This window comes from Nansenia antarctica (genome assembly GCF_963989245.1).
Source record: "Nansenia antarctica genome assembly, chromosome: 8".
NCBI lineage: Eukaryota > Metazoa > Chordata > Actinopteri > Argentiniformes > Microstomatidae > Nansenia > Nansenia antarctica.
Genome location: NC_137678.1, coordinates 48,463,487 through 48,487,105, shown reverse-complemented (window position 1 = coordinate 48,487,105; position 23,619 = coordinate 48,463,487). Strand labels below are relative to the sequence as shown.

At 44.7% G+C, this 23,619-nt stretch overlaps 1 pseudogene across 1 annotated transcript; it reads left to right on the top strand.

Annotated features, from left to right (window-relative positions):
* Window positions 1–3,896: 3,896 nt before the first annotated feature.
* Window positions 3,897–22,541, top strand: LOC308164336 (annotated as a pseudogene). The gene is made up of 19 exons: window positions 3,897–4,092; window positions 4,579–4,659; window positions 5,516–5,646; window positions 5,892–6,043; window positions 6,432–6,531; window positions 7,364–7,449; window positions 7,568–7,662; window positions 7,856–7,904; window positions 8,452–8,534; window positions 9,239–9,301; window positions 13,651–13,808; window positions 13,952–14,076; window positions 14,382–14,389; window positions 17,132–17,289; window positions 17,433–17,557; window positions 21,312–21,321; window positions 21,665–21,739; window positions 22,104–22,206; window positions 22,422–22,541. The product of its transcript is annotated as an uncharacterized misc_RNA (transcript).
* Window positions 22,542–23,619: the final 1,078 nt, after the last annotated feature.

Genomic DNA, 23,619 nt, shown 5'->3' with positions numbered 1-23,619 from the left:
TCGTGCACAGATCAGCCTTACAACATGTAACGTTAAGTGCCTGTTACTTGCCGCTTTCAGTTCTAGTAGACCAGTTTAGATCTCGCAACCAGGGAAATGCCGACATGATTCTTTTTTTATTTCTCCTGACACGTTGAGCACTGTGCTTTTTTTTGTTGGTGAACTACCGTAATAAGCCTAAAAAAGTTCAACTGTTCAAAAAGTGCAACTTCTCTGCTTTCAGAAACTGTTTGAATCTTTTAGATTGGGCATATAGTTCATGAATTACGGTAGTTTTAAGGAACGCTGTAAAATCCTGTCTGCACCGACTGCTCCCAGCTCCGGTTTCGGAGCAAGACGCGAATCTATCGGCATTAGTCAAATACATGCTCACATCCAGTCATCAGCTCACTGCTCTCCATCAAAAAGGGCACATCCATCAATAATATTACATAATAACAACTGCTCTGATTAGATTGCTTAGATTGTTTAATACATCAACGGGGGGTGGAAAGCGAGATGAACTCTGAGCGAGTATCATGCTTCCTCCAAGACACGAATCTACCGGCATTTGACTGCCGCTGGACTGAGGAACAGCATAGGCACAGCACATCGCCATAATAGCGATTTTTTTGTTATGCTTGTTGTAAATAAAAGTTCTATGATGCATTGAAATGACATTAAACTAAGATAATACGATGGTCAGCATAATTTTTCGAATCTTTATTAATAAGCTATTACAGAAACAGTAAGTGACATTTTCCTAGAGCGAAATCTGTTGTGGTATTTAAAGATGGCGGTCAGAGAAGAAATCTATGAACATGGGATGACGATTTCCATTGACCAATCAACGGTGTGCAGCGTCACACGTCACACGCAGCCTGGCAAAAAAGTACCTTTCCCCAACTTTCCCTACCCATCCCGAACAAGAACTATTTTACCGTGCCGTGCTGACACGGGCCGCTCAATGGAAAAGCGCCAAAGAACAGGGCTGACCCGGGTCGACCCGGGCCGGCCCTGTAGTGGAAAAGCACCATAGCAGACCAAATGATCAGACTGGGTCACTAGCAGACCAAATGATCAGACTGGGTCACTAGCAGACCAAATGATCAGACTGGGTCACTAGCAGACTTAATGATCAGACTGGGTCACTAGCAGACCAAATGATCAGACTGGGTCACTAGCAGACTTAATGATCAGACTGGGTCACTAGCAGACTTAATGATCAGACTGGGTCACTAGCAGACCAAATGATCAGACTGGGTCACTAGCAGACTTAATGATCAGACTGGGTCACTAGCAGACCAAATGATCAGACTGGGTCACTAGCAGATCAAATGATCAGACTGGGTCACTAGCAGACTTAATGATCAGACTGGGTCACTAGCAGACCAAATGATCAGACTGGGTCACTAGCAGACTTAATGATCAGACTGGGTCACTAGCAGACTTAATGATCAGACTGGGTCACTAGCAGACCAAATGATCAGACTGGGTCACTAGCAGACTTAATGATCAGACTGGGTCACTAGCAGACCAAATGATCAGACTGGGTCACTAGCAGACCAAATGATCAGACTGGGTCACTAGCAGACTTAATGATCAGACTGGGTCACTAGCAGACCAAATGATCAGACTGGGTCACTAGCAGACTTAATGATCAGACTGGGTCACTAGCAGACTTAATGATCAGACTGGGTCACTAGCAGACCAAATGATCAGACTGGGTCACTAGCAGACTTAATGATCAGACTGGGTCACTAGCAGACCAAATGATCAGACTGGGTCACTAGCAGACTTAATGATCAGACTGGGTCACTAGCAGACCAAATGATCAGACTGGGTCACTGTGTTCAACAGGTTCCAGTTCCCCAGGCAGGTCTGGTCCTGTGCAGTAGAACAACTATTTGTATTGTTTCACTTTTGATTATGATTCTTTGACAGGATGGATGTGGAGAACTCAGCTAAGACAGCAGAGGAGAGAGGTGAGGGAACTCTCTGGAAGTTTTCTTTCTGCATGTCTACTATATCAACATAATGCATGTGTGTGTGTGTGTGTGTGTGTGTGTGTGTGTGTGTGTGTGTGTGTGTGTGTGTGTGTGTGTGTGTGTGTGTGTGGCGAGTATGCACTTATATGTGTATACAGTATGTATACTAGACAGACTATAATAGACAGACATGTTGTTTCCAAATGTATGATTATTTCTCTCCCTCCCTCCCTCCCTCCCAGAACCCATTCAACCTACTGTTCACCTTGCCTCAACCTCGCCTCAACACAGAGGACCATCCAGCCTCAGGCCACGCCCCCGTAGTTGGCCCCCTAGTGGCGATTCCAAGAACAGCACGGAAGATGTCAGAGTACATCTGTCTCACAACAACTTACCTGATGTCGTGTTAAGTTTCAAAGAATTTAACATGTTCAGCCTGAGCATGTTTATGCCTGACTCTCCCCCGGTAAGAGCTTCACCTGGAAGGATAGAGAGAATTTAGGAAGTAAAAAGAAAATGAAAACTATTTCATAATTTAAGTATGTGGTTCAATATCAATTGCTTTTACTTTTTAGACTTTTCACAAAAAATGTACTCCTGAAATCCTTGATGATGAGAGCAAGGGAAGATACTGGTAACTTGTTTTTTGTCATTATATTGTGTATTATACATATATTTCTGACTGTATGGGATTACTACAAGAGATTACTATGTCGAAATAGTTGAATTGGTGGATATCATTCGTCAACAGGTTCCAGTGCCCCCATGCAGGTCTGTTCCAGTGCAGTATAACAGGCCTGGTGTTTGGGATGAAGGGGGAGGGGGAGGTGCTCTATGAGACAGTCCCCTGGGACACGAGGCTCCTAGCCCAGAGTGGCAAGAGGCCTGCAGGACCCCTGTTCAACATAGACTGCCCTCAGAAGTCTGTCCGTCAACTACACCTCCCACACTGTGAAATCTACCCTGGTGAGAGAAGAATACACTGTGCTGTGTGCATGGAAAGAACATGTGGGCTATACATAATCAGGGAAACCGTCAATTATTTTGTCTTAATCACATAACAGAGACTTTAGTGAAAGACAGGAAGTAAGGAGGAGAGGGTATTGCAGCAGGGCATGGATCTGAACCCATGCCGACATGGGCATATGTGACACTGGCTGGTCAATTGAGCCGCAAGTCGGCAACCAATCAAAATGTTCTGATTTTTATTTTGAAACACGGAAATACATTTCAACGTTGTTGAAAATCACAACACAAACTCGCTAGTCAAGCCAAAATACTGCGACGCAATGGATTGAGTGAGTAATCGGGGAAGGGGCGCGTCGTCGGTGTGACGCAGAAGCATAAATCCGTTTATTATTTATTTTGTTTCATTGAAACAAAGATTGATTATTGTATGTATTAAATGTTTTGGAAGGTCCAAATTCAAATATTTCATGAGTCATTATTTGAATTTGCAATGGGAACGTATGTTAAGCCAGAGAGACTGGACAACAGGGTGACATTCACAGGTGTGCAGACTTGAGAAGGTGAGGTACAACATGCACTGGAGCCCGCGGCCACTGCCGCGGCCACACGACTAATCGCGACTAATCGAAAAAACAATCGACAGATTAGTCGACTACCAAAATAATCGTTAGTTGCAGCCCTAGTCTGAAGGTTGCCTGTTCGATACTTGATTTATTTATTTATTTTTATTTTTACATTTAACCGAAGCCTTCATGCAAATCGATTTACAATATATATATATATATCTGTCTAAGTGAATCACCGTGGCATTCTTAATCCAACATCCACCACAGAAGGGTTAGCTACACTTCTTTACTAATCCAAACGTTCCCCCCCCCCCCCCCCCCCCCCCCCCCATCACGTCTCAGTTTGGAAGAGGAAAAGAGGTTAGAAGACCACAGAACACCTAATTCGTCCAAGATGAGCCGGAGAGCAGTAAACAGAGGTGAAGAGTCCATGGCCAGACAGGATGGGAGAGCGGAGAAGGGCGGAGACACAGGTGGTGATGATGATGAGGCAGGATGCAGTCCGGTAGACATGATGGATGATGGTGATGACCTGGCTCGAAGGAGTGAGATCCGGAGCAAGTACCGAGACCTCATCAGCACGGTTCAACGTGAGTGGAGGACACTTAAGCAATATCACACGAGAGGGAGTGTGTTATACTGAATATCAGCACGGCTGTGATTCGGTCGTAGGTACGAGGCCGCAGACCTCGAGTGTGATATTGCTTTTATACAACAGTTCTACAGCGCGATTTATTAGTTAACAGTAATAAGCGACAACAGATTATGATTTGTTTGTTTATTTAATCATAAAAATAAACAAAAAATAGTTCCGCAACTGAACTTCAAATGGACGGTTGCCTAGTAACCTGAACACAAACATGTAGTCTAAAGGTCCCAGTGCTGTTATACTGTATATCAGCACTCATGGAATGCCTCTTGTCCAATCAAATTACTTGGTCGGAACTAACTGTTGTATAAAGCATGATAGTCTTGTTTAGGACTGCCAAATATTATTTCCCCCACTTTGTGTAACTATTTTTGACACCTTTCAGGGATACTGAGTTGGCTTGACCATTGATTATATCTGTTCACAGAAAACCGAGAGGACATGTTGAAACCCAAAAACAACAAACTCACTGAGGTTCTGGAGGAGGCCAACAAACTTTTTAAAGAAGGTATGCTATGATAAATATTCTCTCTCACCTTTCTGCATAAGGCATGGGCCGGAGTCCAAAATTGTGAAGTTCATTTTCGCCCTAAGTATTTTGTCGACGGTCTCTTTTACGCCATGGAAAAGGCAGAAACCAGAATGAAGAAGAAGTAAACAATGTTAGTGAGCCCATCTGTTCGGTACATGATAGATCTATTTTGGGAGTTGCACTTGAATTATGAAATGCCATCGTCGCGGAGTAAGTGGCTTTGTTCAAGCCTGTTTTCTATTGTCAAACATTGTAACCTCAGGGCTGTGGTTATAGTTTCTAAATAATGTGCATTATCTTTACTGTTCAAAGAAACAACTTCACCTGTTTATTTGTGTGCGTCTCTCGTCTATCTTGGTTTACTAAACTTTATTTAAACCACACAATACCAACGATGGCATCAGTGATGTTAGTCCAGTGAATGCAAGTAAACTGTTTGAACCTTTTTATCTTAGTGAATAGAGTTTACCCACCTTGCTTTGTGTGCTATTTGTTTTAGGGTTTTCCAACCTATTCAATCCATGGTGTTCAGGGTTTAACCTACTATATTAAAAAAAGGGGGGTCACATGTAGAAACTGTTGAAATTCCTACACTGTTCATCTGATTACCCTCAAATTACCCTCAATCAATGCTGAACGTCTGCACATCTTGATTGTTTCATTTCAAGTCTATTGTGGTGGTGTAAAGAGCCAAAATTATGAACGTTCTGTCAGTGTCCAAATATATATGGACCTATGAACTGTATAAGCAAAGTGCCTCTTCCCACCACCTTTCACAGTCCATTTCCCCTCCTGCTTTAATAATGACGTCGCTCTTTGTTTTCCCTCACAGTTCATCAGCCCCGGGAGGCAGTGCTGGATGCCCAGCTCCTCATTCTAGCAACAGACCTTGGCAAAGAGAAGGCCAGCCAACTGCATGCTGGGGGATCTACCTTTGACCCGGCTGCCTTCACTGAGAACCTTGTGAGTCAGAGTAGGAGGTGGTGGAGGATGAAGATAGTAGTTACTCTGATAGAAATCATCTCTAGTAATCTCCCAGAAGCAAAGTATCTTTGTCAGGGACCATATCATTGTATCTGCATTTAACTAGCCAGATGTCAGGATGTCTATTGATATGGTTGTCACAAGTCTTGTCAAATTTGCTTGTTCAGGACTTTGTATAAGTCTGATTGCTGAAACACTGTTTGTGTTTTGGATGGATTACCCAGCTCTCCTTCATGGGGCTGAATCGATTGGAGGATGAGGAGGAGGAAGCAGAGAAGGATGGCGCAACCGGCGGCTACCTACCCGCTGATGCCTGGCAGAAGTTGGCTAAGAGAGCAGAGTGCTGCTTCAGGACAGCCCCGACCTTCCACTACATGTGAGTGTCTCCTTCTCCTTCACCTCTTTGTGAGGATCGAGACAAAGGTGTCTACCGTACTGACCAACATGTGTCTTGTTATCCGACCAGCATATAAACCTGACTCAATTGTCACCCTATGTTCAGTCCTGAGCCTTCACTGTCGTATGTATCTGTATTTACCTGAGTTTCCTAGTAAAGTACCTACGTTTTGGATTATTGTGAACCTTGACGCCTGCGTTATTGCAGCACTTGGGTACACACACACCACTCCATCTCGTTATGTGCATGGAAGAAATTGATCAAGTTGACTAATAATAACTAATTGTTATCGTCTTGGATGATTTTCCCCTGTATTTTTGCATGGAGAGTATATCTCTGATTAATCCCAGTGTCTGTTTTCTACCAGGCTGGGCTCGTTCCCGGCAGAGCCACCTCCACCAAGGCAACGGGTAGAGAGGCAGAGGAAGGTGCCCGGCCAGGAAGCCAAGAGGACCATGCCCATGCAGGTCTCTGTACTTCACACACTCAACATATCGTGGCGTTAGAATTATAAGGTTCTATCTCCATTTTTGTCAAAATTGAGTTTTTTTACATAATCTGATCCATTAGGTGTTTATTAAAGCCTGTGTGGTGTTATTTTTAAAATGTTGACATTTTTGAGTTAGTAATTCATAAAATACAAAGGTTCCATCTGACAAAACATAATGGAATGTAAAAACTTTGACGCTCAATATCTCTGAACTACCGTAGACGGAGATAGAACCGTATAATTCTAAGCTCACGATTTGTGTTTGGAGGATAGTGATGTTACCTAATTTATGTATTTTTTAGAGGGGGGGGTCTACGTCTCATCCAAGTCACATGATGCGTGAGCTAACATCTTCCTGTCTGCTAAACTCCACTGCTGTTGGAATAACGTTTAGCTTCAGGCAGCTAGGTACAAGTCCAGACAGTGTGGAGTATCATTGTTAGACCACCATTAGTGCTATCTATTTATAGCACCACTATAACTCGTGCTACTAGTTATATATCACATATCAGACTCCATCTTTTGGCCAGCAACGGTAACTTTTCCACCTACCTCAAATCTATGGACCGCTTTCAAATAAACACAACAACTCTGTAAAAAGCAAAGGAGCACAACACTTTCTGGTAGCTTTTTAGTCATACGTTTGAATACCTAATTGTTACCAATTCACACACGGTGTGGCGCTACATCATTTGTGGAGGACGACATGTTTACACTTGTTTGTCATTTTAAGTGAGGTCACCCAGAGTCCAAGATGGGGGAAATAGGTCATGTTTTTTAACTGTAGTTTGCTTGACTTTATCTTGCAGTTGATGAACTTTGAAGAATCCCACCAGGAGGCAACTGAGAAGGAGGTAGAGAGGATTCTGGGATACTTGCGAAGCTACTGATGACCGTGAGTTTTGACTGTTGTTTTGATATATATTATATTGTATTATATATATCGACTTGATGTTTACATTTAAGTTAATAATTGTATATCAGATCGATAGCCGTTGTGTCTCTCTTCACAGCGACATCACCTATCTCATATTATGCGTTTGTGATCGATCCCAACTCGTTCTCGCGGACAGTGGAGAACATTTTCCATACGTCTTTTCTGATCAGGGTGAGTGGCTTATGTTTGATAGGTATAGTTATCAATCGATGGGGGGGGCAACCACCACTGCAGCACTGCTACTCATTTATGAGATGCAGATAGTACTGTATATACATAGGGAGATACAACTTTAAGATTCCTACATTTACTATTACATAGCCAATGGAAGAATTATTGTATTCCTATATTTTGTGTTCCTTAGGATGGTTTGGCAAGGATGTACCTGGATAACGACAAGTTGCCTTGTATCGGTAAGAAAAAAACTACATTTCCCATCACACCTTCCGTACGCATGTGTATGAGTCTTTAATGAGTCATAAATATGTGTGCAGGTCGTGAGCTTAGAATGATAAGGTTCTAGGTCTATCTCCGTTTAGGGTAGTTCAGAGATATTGAGCGTCAAAGTTTTTACATTCCATTATGTTTTGTGAGATGAAACCTTTGTATTTGATGAATTACTAACAAAAAAAATTCAACATTTAAAAAATAACACCACACAGGCATTAGTAAACACCTAATGGATCAGATTATATAAAAAACTCAATTTTGACAAAAATTGAGATAGAACCTTATAATTCTAACGTCACAAGGTGTTGTGGTTGTATTAGCCGCCCTGGTAGGAGTAATATCTGTGAGGTTTCATGTTTACGAGTCCTGTTCTTGATGTTGCTTCCTTCCCATTATTCTGCAAGAATTATCTCAGGTTGTTCTGCAGGAATAACAGGTCGTTATTAATGTGAGTGCATGTGATTCAATAATACTGGGTCATTATTAATGTGAGTGCTTCATGTGATTCAGCTCCTGTGGAGGAAGGGGAGGTGGAGGCTGGAGGGTCGTCCACACAGCAGTGTGTCATCTCCATCAGCCGTAAGAGCTGGAGGGTGAGGGATGCTCTAGCTCTATACCCATCACTCTAGCTCTATACCCATCACTCTAGCTCTATACCCATCACTCTAGCTCTATACTCATCACTCTAGTTCTATACTCATCACTCTAGCTCTATACTCATCACTCTAGCTCTATACTCATCACTCTAGCTCTATACTCATCACTCTAGCTCTATACCCATCACTCTAGCTCTATACTCATCACTCTAGCTCTATACCCATCACTCTAGCTCTATACTCATCACTCTAGCTCTATACTCATCACTCTAGCTCTATACCCATCACTCTAGTTCTATACCCACCACTCTATACCCATCACTCTAGCTCTATACTCATCACTCTAGCTCTATACCCATCACTCTAGCTCTATACTCATCACTCTAGCTCTATACCCATCACTCTAGTTCTATACCCACCACTCTAGCTCTATACCCATCACTCTAGCTCTATACTCATCACTCTAGCTCTATACCCATCACTCTAGCTCTGTACCCATCAGACCCTTTGTATCTTACTCACTAAGCTCATCTATCCCACACACCAAACATCATATTTTTGTTCATAACTTAAAGGACTTTTTTAATGCTCTTTTTCAACAAGTTAATATAATTTATGTTCACACATTTGACAACCAGCTGATTGTAAAAAGGTTGTTTTATTTGATGTCATCTCATGCTTTGTTGTTTTCTGTCTCCTAGGAACTCATTGATGTCTTTGACATAACGGAGCCCTTAATCCATGCTCCAAGCACACAGGCTCAGGCAGATTGAGGCATCAGAAGCTGTTAATACAATTTTTTTGGAAATGTTCATTTGTTTAGTTCTGACCTTTCTGAGCGAGCGACGATAATTAATATTTTCTTAGTTAATTCACAATTATTTTTTTATAGCACGATCATTTCTATGTAGGATAGATAATTTATAATTTGCGATCTGAAGAAGAGAATATAAGAAAAGAAGATTTTTATGTTCATAGAGTTGTATGGGTCAAAGTTGAAAGTTCGCCACAACTATCGCATGCCCTGCGTTCGCCTACAATGGCTAAACATCATCCAGATTTGATCTTCTGCAGAAAACAAGCCGGTGTTGGTAAGGTCTTACATTTTAATTCAGTAGATGTAAGCGCATTGATAGTGTGTGGTATTTGGCAATGGTCAGTCGAAAGAATGTTACCACAGAGAAGGAGAGAACCAAACCAATCTGTCAATTGTATTGTATTTTTATCTTGTTATTAAAGTTTGGACTGTTGTTTGACGTTTAGCAATTCCGGGTTTTTGTTTCAGTTTAAAGGGTTAGCCGGTTTGTTATTTTTCATTCATGATAAACGTGTACCGTGTGGCAGCCCTCTCACTATGTGCTGTGGCCAGACGTTTTCCACAGAACTTTTTTTCAACACTTTCATTTTTAAAGGTTTGAACATTGATAAATTTACCTTCAGTATCATACACGGGGAAGAAATTGATACATCATTTATTTGCATACATCTAGCCTTGCTTTTCCCGCTTTGACACACAGAAACACTAATATTATTAATTTCTATCCTCCCGCTATCCTTGTTCTGCTCAGACTAGCAGAGATTTTGTATGACAGCGATCTGACCAGTGTAACCCTAACCCTGTATGAGGAGAAAAAACTAAGCACATAGGATAATTACATTGGAGTCAGATTATCAATATTAGACATGTTTTGCTATCAACAAAACATAGCCAAAAGTCTCTGCCAAACATTCATGTGAAAACTGATATTATTATATTTGCTCTACAGCCTGAGTCAGTTCAACCATTCTTCCTGTTCTAAAATGGTCATTGTATTCCTGCTATTTTTATGCAATAAAACGTATGTCACCCCATTATTCTATCCAGACTGTTTGAGAGTCTAGTTTCCTCCTTGTAGCTACAGTATCAGTGCACCCAGGTGGCAGGCTGCAGGTTATGATGTTGTCCACATGAGGGCGCTGGTGATCCCACTGCTTTTCCATTCCATGGAGTGGAATGTTACTGTGCTGCTACACAGCTGGATACATTCATCAATAATAGGAGGCCTTTCATATAAATAAAAACATTGGAAAATATAACAGTTTTTTATACTGCTGCTGAAACAATTCGGAGTGCCAGATGTGTGATAGTTTCAACCACTGAATAGGAAATATTCTCATGAAGTTCTGGATTCGCCAATTCGCTTTGTGTTGTGCTGACGACAGTTGACCACCAGATGGCGCCGTGCCTAGTGTTTCTGCTATATGGCCGTGATGATAGCGCCCTCACGTGTTCATACATTAGTATTGCAGTGTATCTGTTACGTTCTACGTTCGCTAGGGAGAAGAAGAAGTAACAAAGTATTACTGGTGTTATGTAACAAGGAGTGTTATTATAGCAAGGATAAATTAAAGTCTTATTGGTATTGAGAAAAACAGAACTGGAGTTACAACAAATGCTTCAAACAAAAATAAACAATAAACTCATCCGTGATGGTTCTTTAAACAATAATTACTAACAGGTTTCTAACACAAGGTATAAACTAACAAGTATCAAACTAACAAGTATCAAACTAACAAGTATCAAACTAACAAGTATCAAACTAACAAGTATCAAACTAACAAGTATCAAACTAACAAAGTAGTACAACAAAAGAATGGTGGGCACACAGCTCCTGCTGCTTTCATGTCAATGTCTTTTAAATGATGTGGCCTCTGATGATTGGCTGGTTTGGAGTTGATCGGCTGGAGTTGATTGGCTGGAGTTGATTGACCACTGCTGGAGTTGATTGGCAATTATCAAGGGGGGGGGGGATCCTCTGGACTGGACTTATCTCCTATGGCTGTTAAAGAGACATACACACAAACACACAGACAACCAGGCTACTCATAGCCGTCACAGTATCAGATGAGTGCTACGTAAACGCATTTAAACAGTATTGTTCATTCAATGTACATTGTTTTGATCTCAATCATTCTAAATAAATAATGTTAACTCATTCATAAAGACAAGTGTAGTGAATCCAGAACCTGAGATAAGGAGATCAGCGAGAGAGAGAAAGCCTGTTTGAGTGTAAAGTCTGTACTAGTAGGATCTACCAATGCTCACTCAGCGACGCAACAGTTTGCCAAACACTACAATAGTGATGCATGGTGGTGTAATTATTTTGCCCAGTGCAAGTCATGTATGCCTATAGTATCACTCTTTCTGCCCATTGATTAATTTGTATAAATGTTGTTTAGTTTGAGGAAGTGCACGGGGGCGTGACAGATGATTGAATGAGTGAGAGGAAACCACAGACACCTGTGGCAGAGTTGGCTGTGTGTTTGGAGAGCGTGCGACAATGACGTATTACTATCTTGTTATTTAAGTTTGGACTATTGTTTGACGTTTAGCAATTCCGGGGTTTTGTTTCAGTTTAAAGGGTTAGCCGGTTAGTTATTGTTCATTCATGATGAACGTGTAAAAGACGACCAAAGGGTGATGTCGTGGTTGGGTGGAGGGTGGTGATGTTGTGGTGGGTGGAGGGTGGTGATGTCGTGGTTGGATGGAAGGTGGTGGCATTGTGGTTGGGTGGAGGGTTGTGGTTTCGTGGTTGGGTGGAGGGTGGTGGTGGTGGTTTCGTGGCTGAGGGGAGGATGGTGGTTTCGTGGCTGAGGGGAGGATGGTGGTTTCGTGGCTGAGGGGAGGATGGTGGTTTCGTGGCTGAGGGGAGGGTGGTGGTGTTGTGGCTGGAAGGCTGTGGTTTCGTGGCTGGGTGGAAGGTGGTGGCATTGTGGTTGGGTGGAGGGTGGTGGTTTCGTGGCTGGGTGGAGGGTGGTGGTGTTGTGGCTGGGTGGATGGAAGGTGGTGGCATTGTGGTTGGGTGGAGGGTGGTGGTTTCATGGTTGGGTGGAGGGTGGTGGTGTCTAATATTTGTAAACACTTGTAAATATACTTTTCGCGAAGGCAATAAAGCCTTTTATTTAGGATTGGTGGTGTCGTGGCTGGGTGGAGGGTGGTAGTGTCATTGCTGGGTGGAGTGTGGTGTTGTCATGGTTGGGTGGAGGGTGGTGGTGTCATGGCTTGGTGGAGGGTGCTGGGGGTTCGAGGGTGGTGGTGTCATGGCTGGGTCGAGGGTGGTGGGGTTGGAGGGTGGTGGTGTTGAGGGTGGTGGTGTTGTGGTTGTGAATGGGTGGAGGATGGTGATGTTGTGGCTGGGTGGAGGGTGGTAGTGTTGTGGCTGGGTGGAGGTTGGTGGTGTTGTGGCTGGATGGATGGATTGAGGGTGGTGGCGTTGTGGTTAGGTGGAGGGTTGTGGTTTTGTGGCTGTGGGGAGGGTGGTGGTGTTGTTGTGGCTGGGTGGAGGTGTTGTGGCTGGGTGGAGGGTGGTGGTGTTATGGCTGGGTGGATGGATGGATTGAGGGTGGTGGCGTTGTGGTTAGGTGGAGGGTTGTGGTTTCGTGGCTGGGGGGAGGGTGATGGTGTCTAATATTTGTAAACACTTGTAAATAAATATACTTTTAGCGAAGGCAATAAATCATTTTATGTAGGATTGGTGGAGTCGTGGCTGGGTGGAGGGTGGTAGTGTCATTGCTGGGTGGAGGGTGTTGGGGTTGGAGGGTGATGGTGTCATGGCTGGGTCGAGGGTGGTGGGGTTGGAGGGTGGTGTTATGGCTGGGTGGAGTGTGTTAGGGTGGAGGGTGGTGGTGTTGTTGTGGCTCGGTGGAGGGTGGTGGTGTCATGGCTGGGTGGAGGGTGGTGGTGTCATGGCTCGGTGGAGGGTGTTTGGGTTGGAGGGTGGTTGTGTTATGGCTAGGTCGTTGGGTGAAGGGTTGAGTGTGTTAGGGTGGAGGGTGGTGTCATGGCTGGGTGGAGGGTGGTGGTGTCATGGCTGGGTGGAGGGTTTAGTGTTTTAGGGTGGAGGTTGGTGGTGTTGTGGCTGGGTGGAGGGTGGTGGTGGTGTTGTGGCTGGTTGGAGGGTGGTGGTGTCATGGATGGCTGGAGGGTGTTGGGGTTGGAGGGTGGTGTCATGGCTGGGTCACCGTCCATAAAAGGTGTGAGTGTGTGTGTGTACGCGTCTCTGTTTGTGTGCGTGTGTGTGTGTGTTGACCAACCTTTGTGTGTGTGAGCAAACTTGTAACGCCCCTCTCCCAGGCCTCTGGAGTGGATCGAGGAGCAGAAAACAGGGGCGTTCCTAAGTGTGTCCTAAAGGCTCAGAGGAGCCCCCTGTCTTCCTGGAGGTGCATTACAACAGCTGCCCCAACAGCACACACTCCACTGCTGCTGGTGGGCAAGGGTGTCACCTTCGACAGGTAAAACACACACACCTCCTTCTTCACCACCGCCATCATCTTCACCCTACCACCACCTCCACCACAACAGACATCACCTTTCAGGCACTCACTCATACCTTGTCCACCCTCTCTCTCCCTTTCTCTCTGCTCTCTGGTGGCAGCTGTAGGATCTCTCTGAAGCCGCCCTCGGGGATGGACGCCATGAGGGCTGACATGGGAGCTGCCGCCACTGTTTGTGCGTCCATCGTCACGACAGCAGCCCTGAACCTCCCTATCAACGTCAGCGGTGAGCTTGTGGACTCCAGTTGGACAGAGTATTCGATTTTGTAGTGTGTGAGTGTGTGTATGTATGCAAGTGGAGGAGGTGTCTGTATGACTGTATGTCTGTCTGTATGTCTGTGTGCATGTCTGCATGTCTGCGGAGGAGGTGTATGTATGTAAGTGGAGGTGGTGTCTGTATGTATGTAAGTGGAGGAGGTGTATGTATGTAAGTGGAGGTGGTGTCTGTATGTATGCAAGTGTTACAGACTTGTATGTATTGTATTATGTCCTGTGTCTGTTTTTGTTTTCATTCTGTCTGTCTCCCCCTAGGTGAAGTGGTGTGCATGTGGTTCCTCCCCTGTTGGTTATTGGGTCCTGTCCATCATCGTTATCTCGTCAGCCCTCACCTGTGTTCAATCAGTTGTCATCCAAACCCAGAAGATCATCTCCTACTTAATGTGTGTTTTGTCATGTGTAGCGAGAGAGGGAAGGGGTGGTGTTTTGTTTGACTAGTTTGTTTATAATCTGTTACCAGAAATTGTTTCTTTTGTTCATAGCTGTGGGTTTAGTGTGTTGATGGACCCCTGTTTTCTCTTTTCTTCCCCACGGGAGAAGGGCTAGGTAAGATACCCTGGGGTATACATTACATCACGTAGATAACCGCTGTCTAAAAACATTAGGTAAGACGCGAGCGGGTGTCACGCCCCGTAGTTCTGTAGCAGGTAGTTTAGGTTCCGGGTAGGTTAGTTAGTATGTGATATAGGTAGGTCAGAGGTGTAGGGAAGAATAGGGCTGTGTTTTGTTGTGACACCGTTCGCATGGTCCTTCTCCTACCCTTTGTTAATCCCCAGTTGTTTTTGGGTCATTGTTAATGTTATATGACTGTTGTCAGTAATATTTGTAAACACTTGTAAGAGGGTGGTGTCATGGCTGGGTGGAGGTTGGTGATGTTGTGGCTGGGTGGAGGGTGGTGATGTTGTGGCAGGGTGGAGGGTGGTGATGTCGTGGCTGGGTGGAGGTTGGTTGGGTGGATGGATGGAGGGTGGTGGTGGTTTCGTGGCTGAGGGGAGGATGGTGGTTTCGTGGCTGAGGGGAGGATGGTGGTTTCGTGGCTGAGGGGAGGATGGTGGTTTCGTGGCTGAGGGGAGGATGGTGGTTTCGTGGCTGAGGGGAGGGTGGTGGTTTCGTGGCTGAGGGGAGGATGGTGGTTTCGTGGCTGAGGGGAGGATGGTGGTTTCGTGGCTGAGGGGAGGATGGTGGTTTCGTGGCTGAGGGGAGGGTGGTGGTGTTGTGGCTGAGGGGAGGGTGGTGATGTTGTGGCTGGAGGGTGGTGGTGTTGTGGCTGGGTGGAGGGTGGTGGTTTTGTGGCTGGGTGGAGGGTGGTGGTTTCGTGGCTGGGTGGAGGGTGGTGGTGTTGTGGCTGGGTGGATGGAAGGTGGTGGCATTGTGGTTGGGTGGAGGGTTGTGGTTTCGTGGCTGGGGGGAGGGTGGTGGTGTCTAATATTTGTAAACACTTGTAAATATACTTTTCGCGAAGGCAATAAAGCCTTTTATTTAGGATTGGTGGTGTCGTGGCTGGGTGGAGGGTGGTAGTGTCATTGCTGGGTGGAGTGTGGTGTTGTCATGGTTGGGTGGAGGGTGGTGGTGTCATGGCTTGGTGGAGGGTGCTGGGTGTTGGGGTTGGAGGGTGGTGGTGTCATGGCTGGGTCGAGGGTGGTGGGGTTGGAGGGTGGTGGTGTTGAGGGTGGTGGTGTTGTGGTTGTGAATGGGTGGAGGATGGTGATGTTGTGGCTGGGTGGAGGGTGGTAGTGTTGTGGCTGGGTGGAGGGTGGTGGTTTCGTGGCTGGGTGGAGGGTGATAGTGTTGTGGCTGGGTGGATGGAAGGTGGTGGCATTGTGGTTGGGTGGAGGGTTGTGGTTTCGTGGCTGGGGGGAGGGTGGTGGTGTCTAATATTTGTAAACACTTGTAAATATACTTTTCGCGAAGGCAATAAGCCTTTTATTTAGGATTGGTGGTGTCGTGGCTGGGTGGAGGGTGGTAGTGTCATTGCTGGGTGGAGTGTGGTGTTGTCATGGTTGGGTGGAGGGTGGTGGTGTCATGGCTTGGTGGAGGGTGCTGGGTGTTGGGGTTGGAGGGTGGTGGTGTCATGGCTGGGTCGAGGTTGGAGGGTGGTGGTGTTGTGGTTGTGAATGGGTGGAGGTTGGTGTTGTGGCTGGATGGATGGATGGATTGAGGGTGGTGGCGTTGTGGTTAGGTGGAGGGTTGTGGTTTTGTGGCTGGGGGGAGGGTGGTGGTGTTGTTGTGGCTGGGTGGAGGTGTTGTGGCTGGGTGGAGGGTGGTGGTGTTATGGCTGGGTGGATGGATGGATTGAGGGTGGTGGCGTTGTGGTTAGGTGGAGGGTTGTGGTTTCGTGGCTGGGGGGAGGGTGGTGGTGTCTAATATTTGTAAACACTTGTAAATAAATATACTTTTAGCGAAGGCAATAAATCATTTTATTTAGGATTGGTGGAGTCGTGGCTGGGTGGAGGGTGGTAGTGTCATTGCTGGGTGGAGGGTGTTGGGGTTGGAGGGTGATGGTGTCATGGCTGGGTCGAGGGTGGTGGGGTTGGAGGGTGGTGTTATGGCTGGGTGGAGTGTGTTAGGGTGGAGGGTGGTGGTGTTGTTGTGGCTGGGTGGAGGGTGGTGGTGTCATGGCTGGGTGGAGGGTGTTTGGGTTGGAGGGTGGTTGTGTTATGGCTAGGTCATTGGGTGAAGGGTTGAGTGTGTTAGGGTGGAGGGTGGTGTCATGGCTGGGTGGAGGGTGGTGGTGTCATGGCTGGGTGGAGGGTTTAGTGTTTTAGGGTGGAGGTTGGTGGTGTTGTGGCTGGGTGGAGGGTGGTAGTGGTGTTGTGGCTGGTTGGAGGGTGGTGGTGTCATGGCTGGCTGGAGGGTGTTGGGGTTGGAGGGTGGTGTCATGGCTGGGTCACCGTCCATAAAAGGTGTGAGTGTGTGTGTGTACGCGTCTCTGTTTGTGTGTGTGCGTGTGTGTGTGTTGACCAACCTTTGTGTGTGTGAGCAAACTTGTAACGCCCCTCTCCCAGGCCTCTGGAGTGGATCGAGGAGCAGAAAACGGGGGCGTTCCTAAGTGTGTCCTAAAGGCTCAGAGGAGCCTCCTGTCTTCCTGGAGGTGCATTACAACAGCTGCCCCAACAGCACACACTCCACTGCTGCTGGTGGGCAAGGGTGTCACCTTCGACAGGTAAAACACACACACCTCCTTCTTCACCACCGCCATCATCTTCACCCTACCACCACCTCCACCACAACAGACATCACCTTTCAGGCACTCACTCATACCTTGTCCACCCTCTCTCTCCCTTTCTCTCTGCTCTCTGGTGGCAGCTGTGGGATCTCTCTGAAGCCGCCCTCGGGGATGGACGCCATGAGGGCTGACATGGGAGCTGCCGCCACTGTTTGTGCGTCCATCGTCACGGCAGCAGCCCTGAACCTCCCTATCAACGTCAGCGGTGAGCTTGTGGACTCCAGTTGGACACAGAGTATTCGATTTTGTAGTGTGTGAGTGTGTGTATGTATGCAAGTGGAGGAGGTGTCTGCATGTCTGCGGAGGAGGTGTATGTATGTAAGTGGAGGTGGTGTCTGTATGTAATATATATTATAGTATTAGTGGTAACACGGATGACGTCGCAAGTAAGTAGCAAGCTGGCTCCAATTTTGAGGCAAATGTATCGTAAAAAGTCGTAACGCTCTATGTAAAGCCAATGTATGTGATTCCTAACTAGCTACATTAGAATTTTCATTTACAAATCATTATTCGTCTAACTAGGTCATTGGTAGCTAGCTACATACTTTGTGTTATTGTTATTCTATTAGCCTACTAAAGTAGCTAGCTAGTATTTAAAATGTTGTTGCGAGATAATACGGAGCTAGTTATCTGCACTTGGAAAGTGTGTATCAGGACTGACATGTTGTTCTTTTTTGCTGTTGTGTTGACATGTTTCCCCATTTAGCCTGGTAATGGACGATAGTCGTGAACATGGAACTAGACGAAGACAAAGTGTTGGTCCTGTTGGAGTGGGTAAGTAAGAAGTTAGGCTCAATTCTGTAGCTTACTATTTGATATGACATGGCACAGGCCATAGCTAGCAAGCTCTAGTAGTTGATATTGATAATTGTTCATGCAGACTCAAACCTTTTTCTCATCTCCAGATCAACAGCTTGACATTGGACCAACCATTGCTACAAATCAATCAGTTACAAGATGGCTTGTTGTTGCTGAGATTAATGCATAACTTGTGAGTAAAGCGAATGTGCTTGGTTATATTTTACATTAAATTCCTACAGTGGGGTGCAAAAATGTGGCCACCCCTAGTCAAAATGCCTTTTACAATTAATACCTAAGTAAAAAGAAGCAAACCTAAGCTCTAAATGGTAAACATGACACATTTCATCACATTTTGAAGCAAGATTAATTTAGATTTGTCTTTTTACAATTTCAAAATAATAAAACAAGGAAAAAGGCTGTGTGCAAAAGTTTGGGAACCCTGTCAGCTAGTACTTTGTAACTCCTCCTCTGGCAACTATAACAGCTTGCAAATGCTTCCTGTAGCCAGCTAAGAGTCTTTCTGTTCTTCTCTACAAATGCTTCACCCTTTTCTCCAAACATACCTTCTTTGGTTGTGGCCAAAAAGTTCAATTTTGGTTTTGTCAGTTCAAAGCACATTGTTCCAATAGGCTTCAGGTTTCTCAAGGTTTTCTTTTGCATACTTCAGACGCTTCATTTTGTGTTGAGGTCGTAGGAAAGGCTTCTTTCTGTCAACTCTGCCATGTAGGTCTTTGTTGTTTAAGGTACGCTGTACTGTTGTCCTGTGAACAACTAGACCGGTGTCTGCTACTGTTTTTTGCAGATCTTTTGCAGTGATCTGTGGGCTCTTCTGAGTATTTCTCACCAGATCTCGGGCCATTCTATTTGACATTTTTCTTGGTCTTCCAAATCTTGCCGTGACTTCAATTGTTCCATTTATTTTCCATTTTCTCATGATGTTTCTGACAGTGGAAATGGGTAGTTTGAAACGTTGCGAGAGTTTTTTGTAGCCTTCTCCTTGATGGTGGAAGTGAACTGTCTCTTCATTCTGATATCCTTGGACAACTGTTAAGAGGAACCCATGGTTTTTAACTCCAGACACAACAGCCACCACAGTCAGGCTTTAGAAGGCATGGAGTTACTTCAGAATATATAGTTCAACCCTGGAATTATATTCACCTGACTCATTGAAGCCCTAACGACTGAATCACCTTGGTCTGGGCCTTAGTAATCATCTTCTCAAAAGGTAACAAAGAATAATCCAAAAGGGTTCCCAAACCTTTGCACAGGGCCCTTTTCCTTTTTAAAAAATGAGAAATGAGAAAAACAAAACATTGAAATAAAAAGAAACCTTTCTTTAAAATGTGCGGAAAGGTGTCATGTTTAACTTTCAGGTTTGCTTTCAATCACTTGGAGATTAATTGTAACAGACATTAAAACCAGGGGTGCCCAAGTTTCTGCACCCTATGTGTAGGGTAGACATTTCTACACAGTATGTGTGTTTTTGGGGGGATGTGTGTGGCTTCCATTCTCTCTGATGTATCTGCACAGCAGTCAGCCATGTATCTGGGTCTTTTTGTGCAGATGATCTTGTGTGTTGTGCTTGTCTTTATTGATAGCTTTCTCCCTAACAGGAAGGGAGTGGAGACCCCTCAGTCCTGCCTGGACCAGCCCATTCAGGCGCGGTTGAGCTTGCTCTCTGACTTCCTTCAAGGTGGGGCACACTTCTAAATACGTTGCCTTAACTTAATCAGTTAAGCTTCATTTTGCAGTCTTTTCCAAGTGCAATTGACTACTTATCTAACTACTTTTCAAGGATAAGAGAATCAGTTTAGGTTAATCTGTCTGGTTAGATTGTCCACTCAAAATACAAATGCCTTGCACCTTGTTATGCCCAAATTACACTGGCTGCGTTAGCTGTGTGTGCGTGGCAGAATTTTGCAGAACTTTCTGTCTTCCCTACTGCCCATGTTTTTTGTTACGCCTCTAATGCGTAGCTGCTACAGCCAGGCCTATCTTTGTACATTCAGATTGACCAAATCTCTTCTTTTGTACATGTGGTACACAGAGAACCACCATCAGAAGACCTGAGAGCTCTATTGGGCTGATATGCTAGCAAAAGCTCTTTCAGATATTCTGGTGCTGTGCCAGTGAGAGCTTTATAAACAAGCAGAAGGATCTTGAAATCTATCCTGAACTTAACAGGAAGCCAGTGTAGAGTCTCTAAAATAGGAGTTATATGAGCTTGTCTGCTTGTTTTGGTTAAAACTCTTGCTGTGACTCATTGCAGCTGGCCAATCGCTTTCTTCGGAAGACCAGAAAGGAGACCGTTACAATAGTCCAAACTATTTCACTATGAATAGTTCTGGGTTCAGTCTCTACTGTCATCCATCCTTAATGAGCGATTCAAAAAGTGCAATGGTTATAAGCAAAACGCAGTCATGCACACACAGACAGGGAAACACAGAGAGAAGCAAAGAGAAAGTGTGTATGTGTGTGTGTGAGCAAGAGAGAGAACGGTAGAAAGAGTAGTGGACAAATTATTCAGATCATGTCCATTTCCACAGGAATGTTATTGGTTTTAATATTTTGCGATCGTGCCAACGACATGTCATTTCATGCGACTTCGATCTCAACATAAGCAAGATGGAAATGTATACCGTCACAATGTTGCCGTGGCAAGAGAATAACCAAACTACCGAACAAAGAGAGAGAGGGAGAAATCACTGGAAAAATACTGCCCTTCATGGTGCATGATGTTCTTTTAACTTATTAACATAATATGATTATAGTCTACCTGGGGTTTCTGCTTTGAAACAGATAGCGGAAGTATTGATTTAAAAAAAAGTTAGACATATTTAGATGTAGACATTGAAACTGTAGTCTATGTTGCTGGTTAAGATAATTTTCACGTCGGCCTCACACGTGAAAAATAGGCCAGACTCTGACTCTATAGCAAGCGAGTCGGAGAAGCCAGCATGAGGTGCACGTGAGAGCTCTAGCCCATTAGCATGGGCGCCTAAATGAAACTCACACGCCGCTGAGGTAAGGCGAGGTTGACGCTTCCAGTGTAATTTGGGCCGTAGTCTTTTACTTAATTTCCCCAGATGGCCAGCTCCCTCTCTCCGTCAGTCTTCCTCATAACTCTCCACATGTCTCTCCTTCTATCTATTTTTCAGGAGACTGCAGGTACAGTTCAGACCACGGAGCTATGGTCTCCTGGGAACATCTCAGTAATGGTGTAAACCTAGAGATGGAGCTATCAAAGGTATCTGCTTTATCACTGCATAAATGACAGTTATTGATTTTCCAGGCACAATCTGACTGTCCCAATCCCTTATAACATCACATGATCCCACAGCAAGGCAAGCATATTAATGCATCTGAGAAATATCAACCACCACAGACCAAACACAGACCAAGTTTCAGAATTGTAATCCACACTCACGGACAGAACTGGACAGAACTAGAGCATCGCTACTACTAGTGGGGTCACCCTGTGTGCTCAATCATACCTGTTGTGTTTTCTCAGGTGGTTCTACTGCTGCTCCACCATGCTGTGTATAATGATCATTATACCCTTCACACACTGGGGCATAACATTGAGGTAGGGGACAGGGCCTCATTATTGTAGACCTAAGTAACCACAGCATTTAAAGCAGTTTTTAAATGACAGTTCCATACTGTAGCATGTCATTTATAAGTTATATTTGTAAATACATAAGTGGCTCATTCCTTATCCCTTAGCTTGAGCTTGTCACCATGCTTCGCTTTGTTGTGGACGACGAGAACGGCCTCTGTGAGCAGTGATCTGGAGAAGTATCTGAAGAAAAGGAAAAGTAAGTCACAACATTTTTCTGTGTTTCATATTCATATTCAACAACACTGCCCCTGCAGTGGTCTGCACAGAGTTCTGAAATAACAGCAAGTATCTCTCTCTCTCTCTCAAATGTTTCAGCCTTTGCTAGTAGATGGGGGTCTAGTGCCTCCTCTTTCACGGATGATGAGTCGCCTGTCTTCAACCGCAAACAGAGGGTCCAGTTCATGCAGCTCCACACTGTGGCCTCCTCCTCAGTCAGGTATACTTTTCCATTTACTGTGATCATGTCATTTTGGGGGTGTTGAAATGGGTACAACGGCAACTCAGACTCTAGGTACATTGCCTGTTCCGAGGCATGGGTATTGCCAAATTACATTTGAATTTAGTGTTGATGAATTAAATCACCCATGTACTGTACACTGCAGACATTTTTGCAAATACTTTTATGCTCTTCAGCTCTCCCTTGCAGGATCTGATGAACACTCCTCAGTTCAGACTGAGGAAGCTGCAGAGGCAGCTGTCCCAGGAGAGAGACATGAGGGATGAGCTGGAGAGAGAATTGGCTAACAGTAGCACCACTATCACATAGAGAGGTATGCATTTCTCTGCTATTTAAGCAATCCATCAGGTTGATTTTATTTGTGCTATTGTATGAAAATTGCTTTTATATCTCCAGGTGCTACTACTTATACTGAGCTTCCTGCATTCTAATTGTCCCCCCCCCCCCCCTTAATAGAAGCCCAAATCTACCAGTTGCAGTATTGTTTAGAGAAGCTGAAAAGAAATCAGGCTGAACAGGAGCTGGAGCCCAGAGCGGAGCTACAGGAGCTCCAGAGCAAGAACCAAACGTAAGGATGGAGGAAGGGTGGAGGGAGGAGGAAAAAAGATGAATAACATTATGGAGGGTTGGGGAACTCTGTGTGACTGTGGTGTCTGTCTGTCTCTCGCAGCAATATGGGGTTCTCATTTTCAGGTGCTACAAGAATGTAATGTAATCTGTCTCTGGCTGTAGAATGTGCATGAAATCCTGAAGAATGTTGCTATATTGCAGGGCTTAAAGTTCTCCGGCGGCACGGGGGAATTTTGAGCAATAAAATAAAATAAAATCACATGCTATTTCTTTACATCGTAATTAGGGATGGACGGTTTCCAATTATTGAAACCGAAAAACCGTCAAAGTCTAAAACCGCGGTTTTCCGGTTAACCGAAAAGGTAAAAAAAAAACAAACAAAAAAACGCCAATTTCAAATAATTGAGCCCTACTGCTACAATACACTCGTGTCGAACACCATTAAAACACCGTAAGCACAGTCGCAACACATTTAGGCTACTTAGTTTCACAAATATAAGTGGAAAGGCAGACTTTTGTAAGCTACACCATACATGAAAACACATGAACACTTAACACACCAGCTCCGCTGATCCAGGGTGCACGCCTGCACGGAAGATCATCTCTTGGAACAGCGTCTTCATTGAATGAACTGCTTTCTCAATATCTTGGTTCTTAGACAAAGTTTCAGCTGCTGCTCAATGTATTTAAATATTTGAATACTGCTCAATAATCACTGAAATATTAGACTTAGAATTATGCAGTGAACATACTTAAAGCTTTTCATAAAAACCACATGCCGCGAGACTGACTCGTCCTGAACTGTCGTAAGTCAATC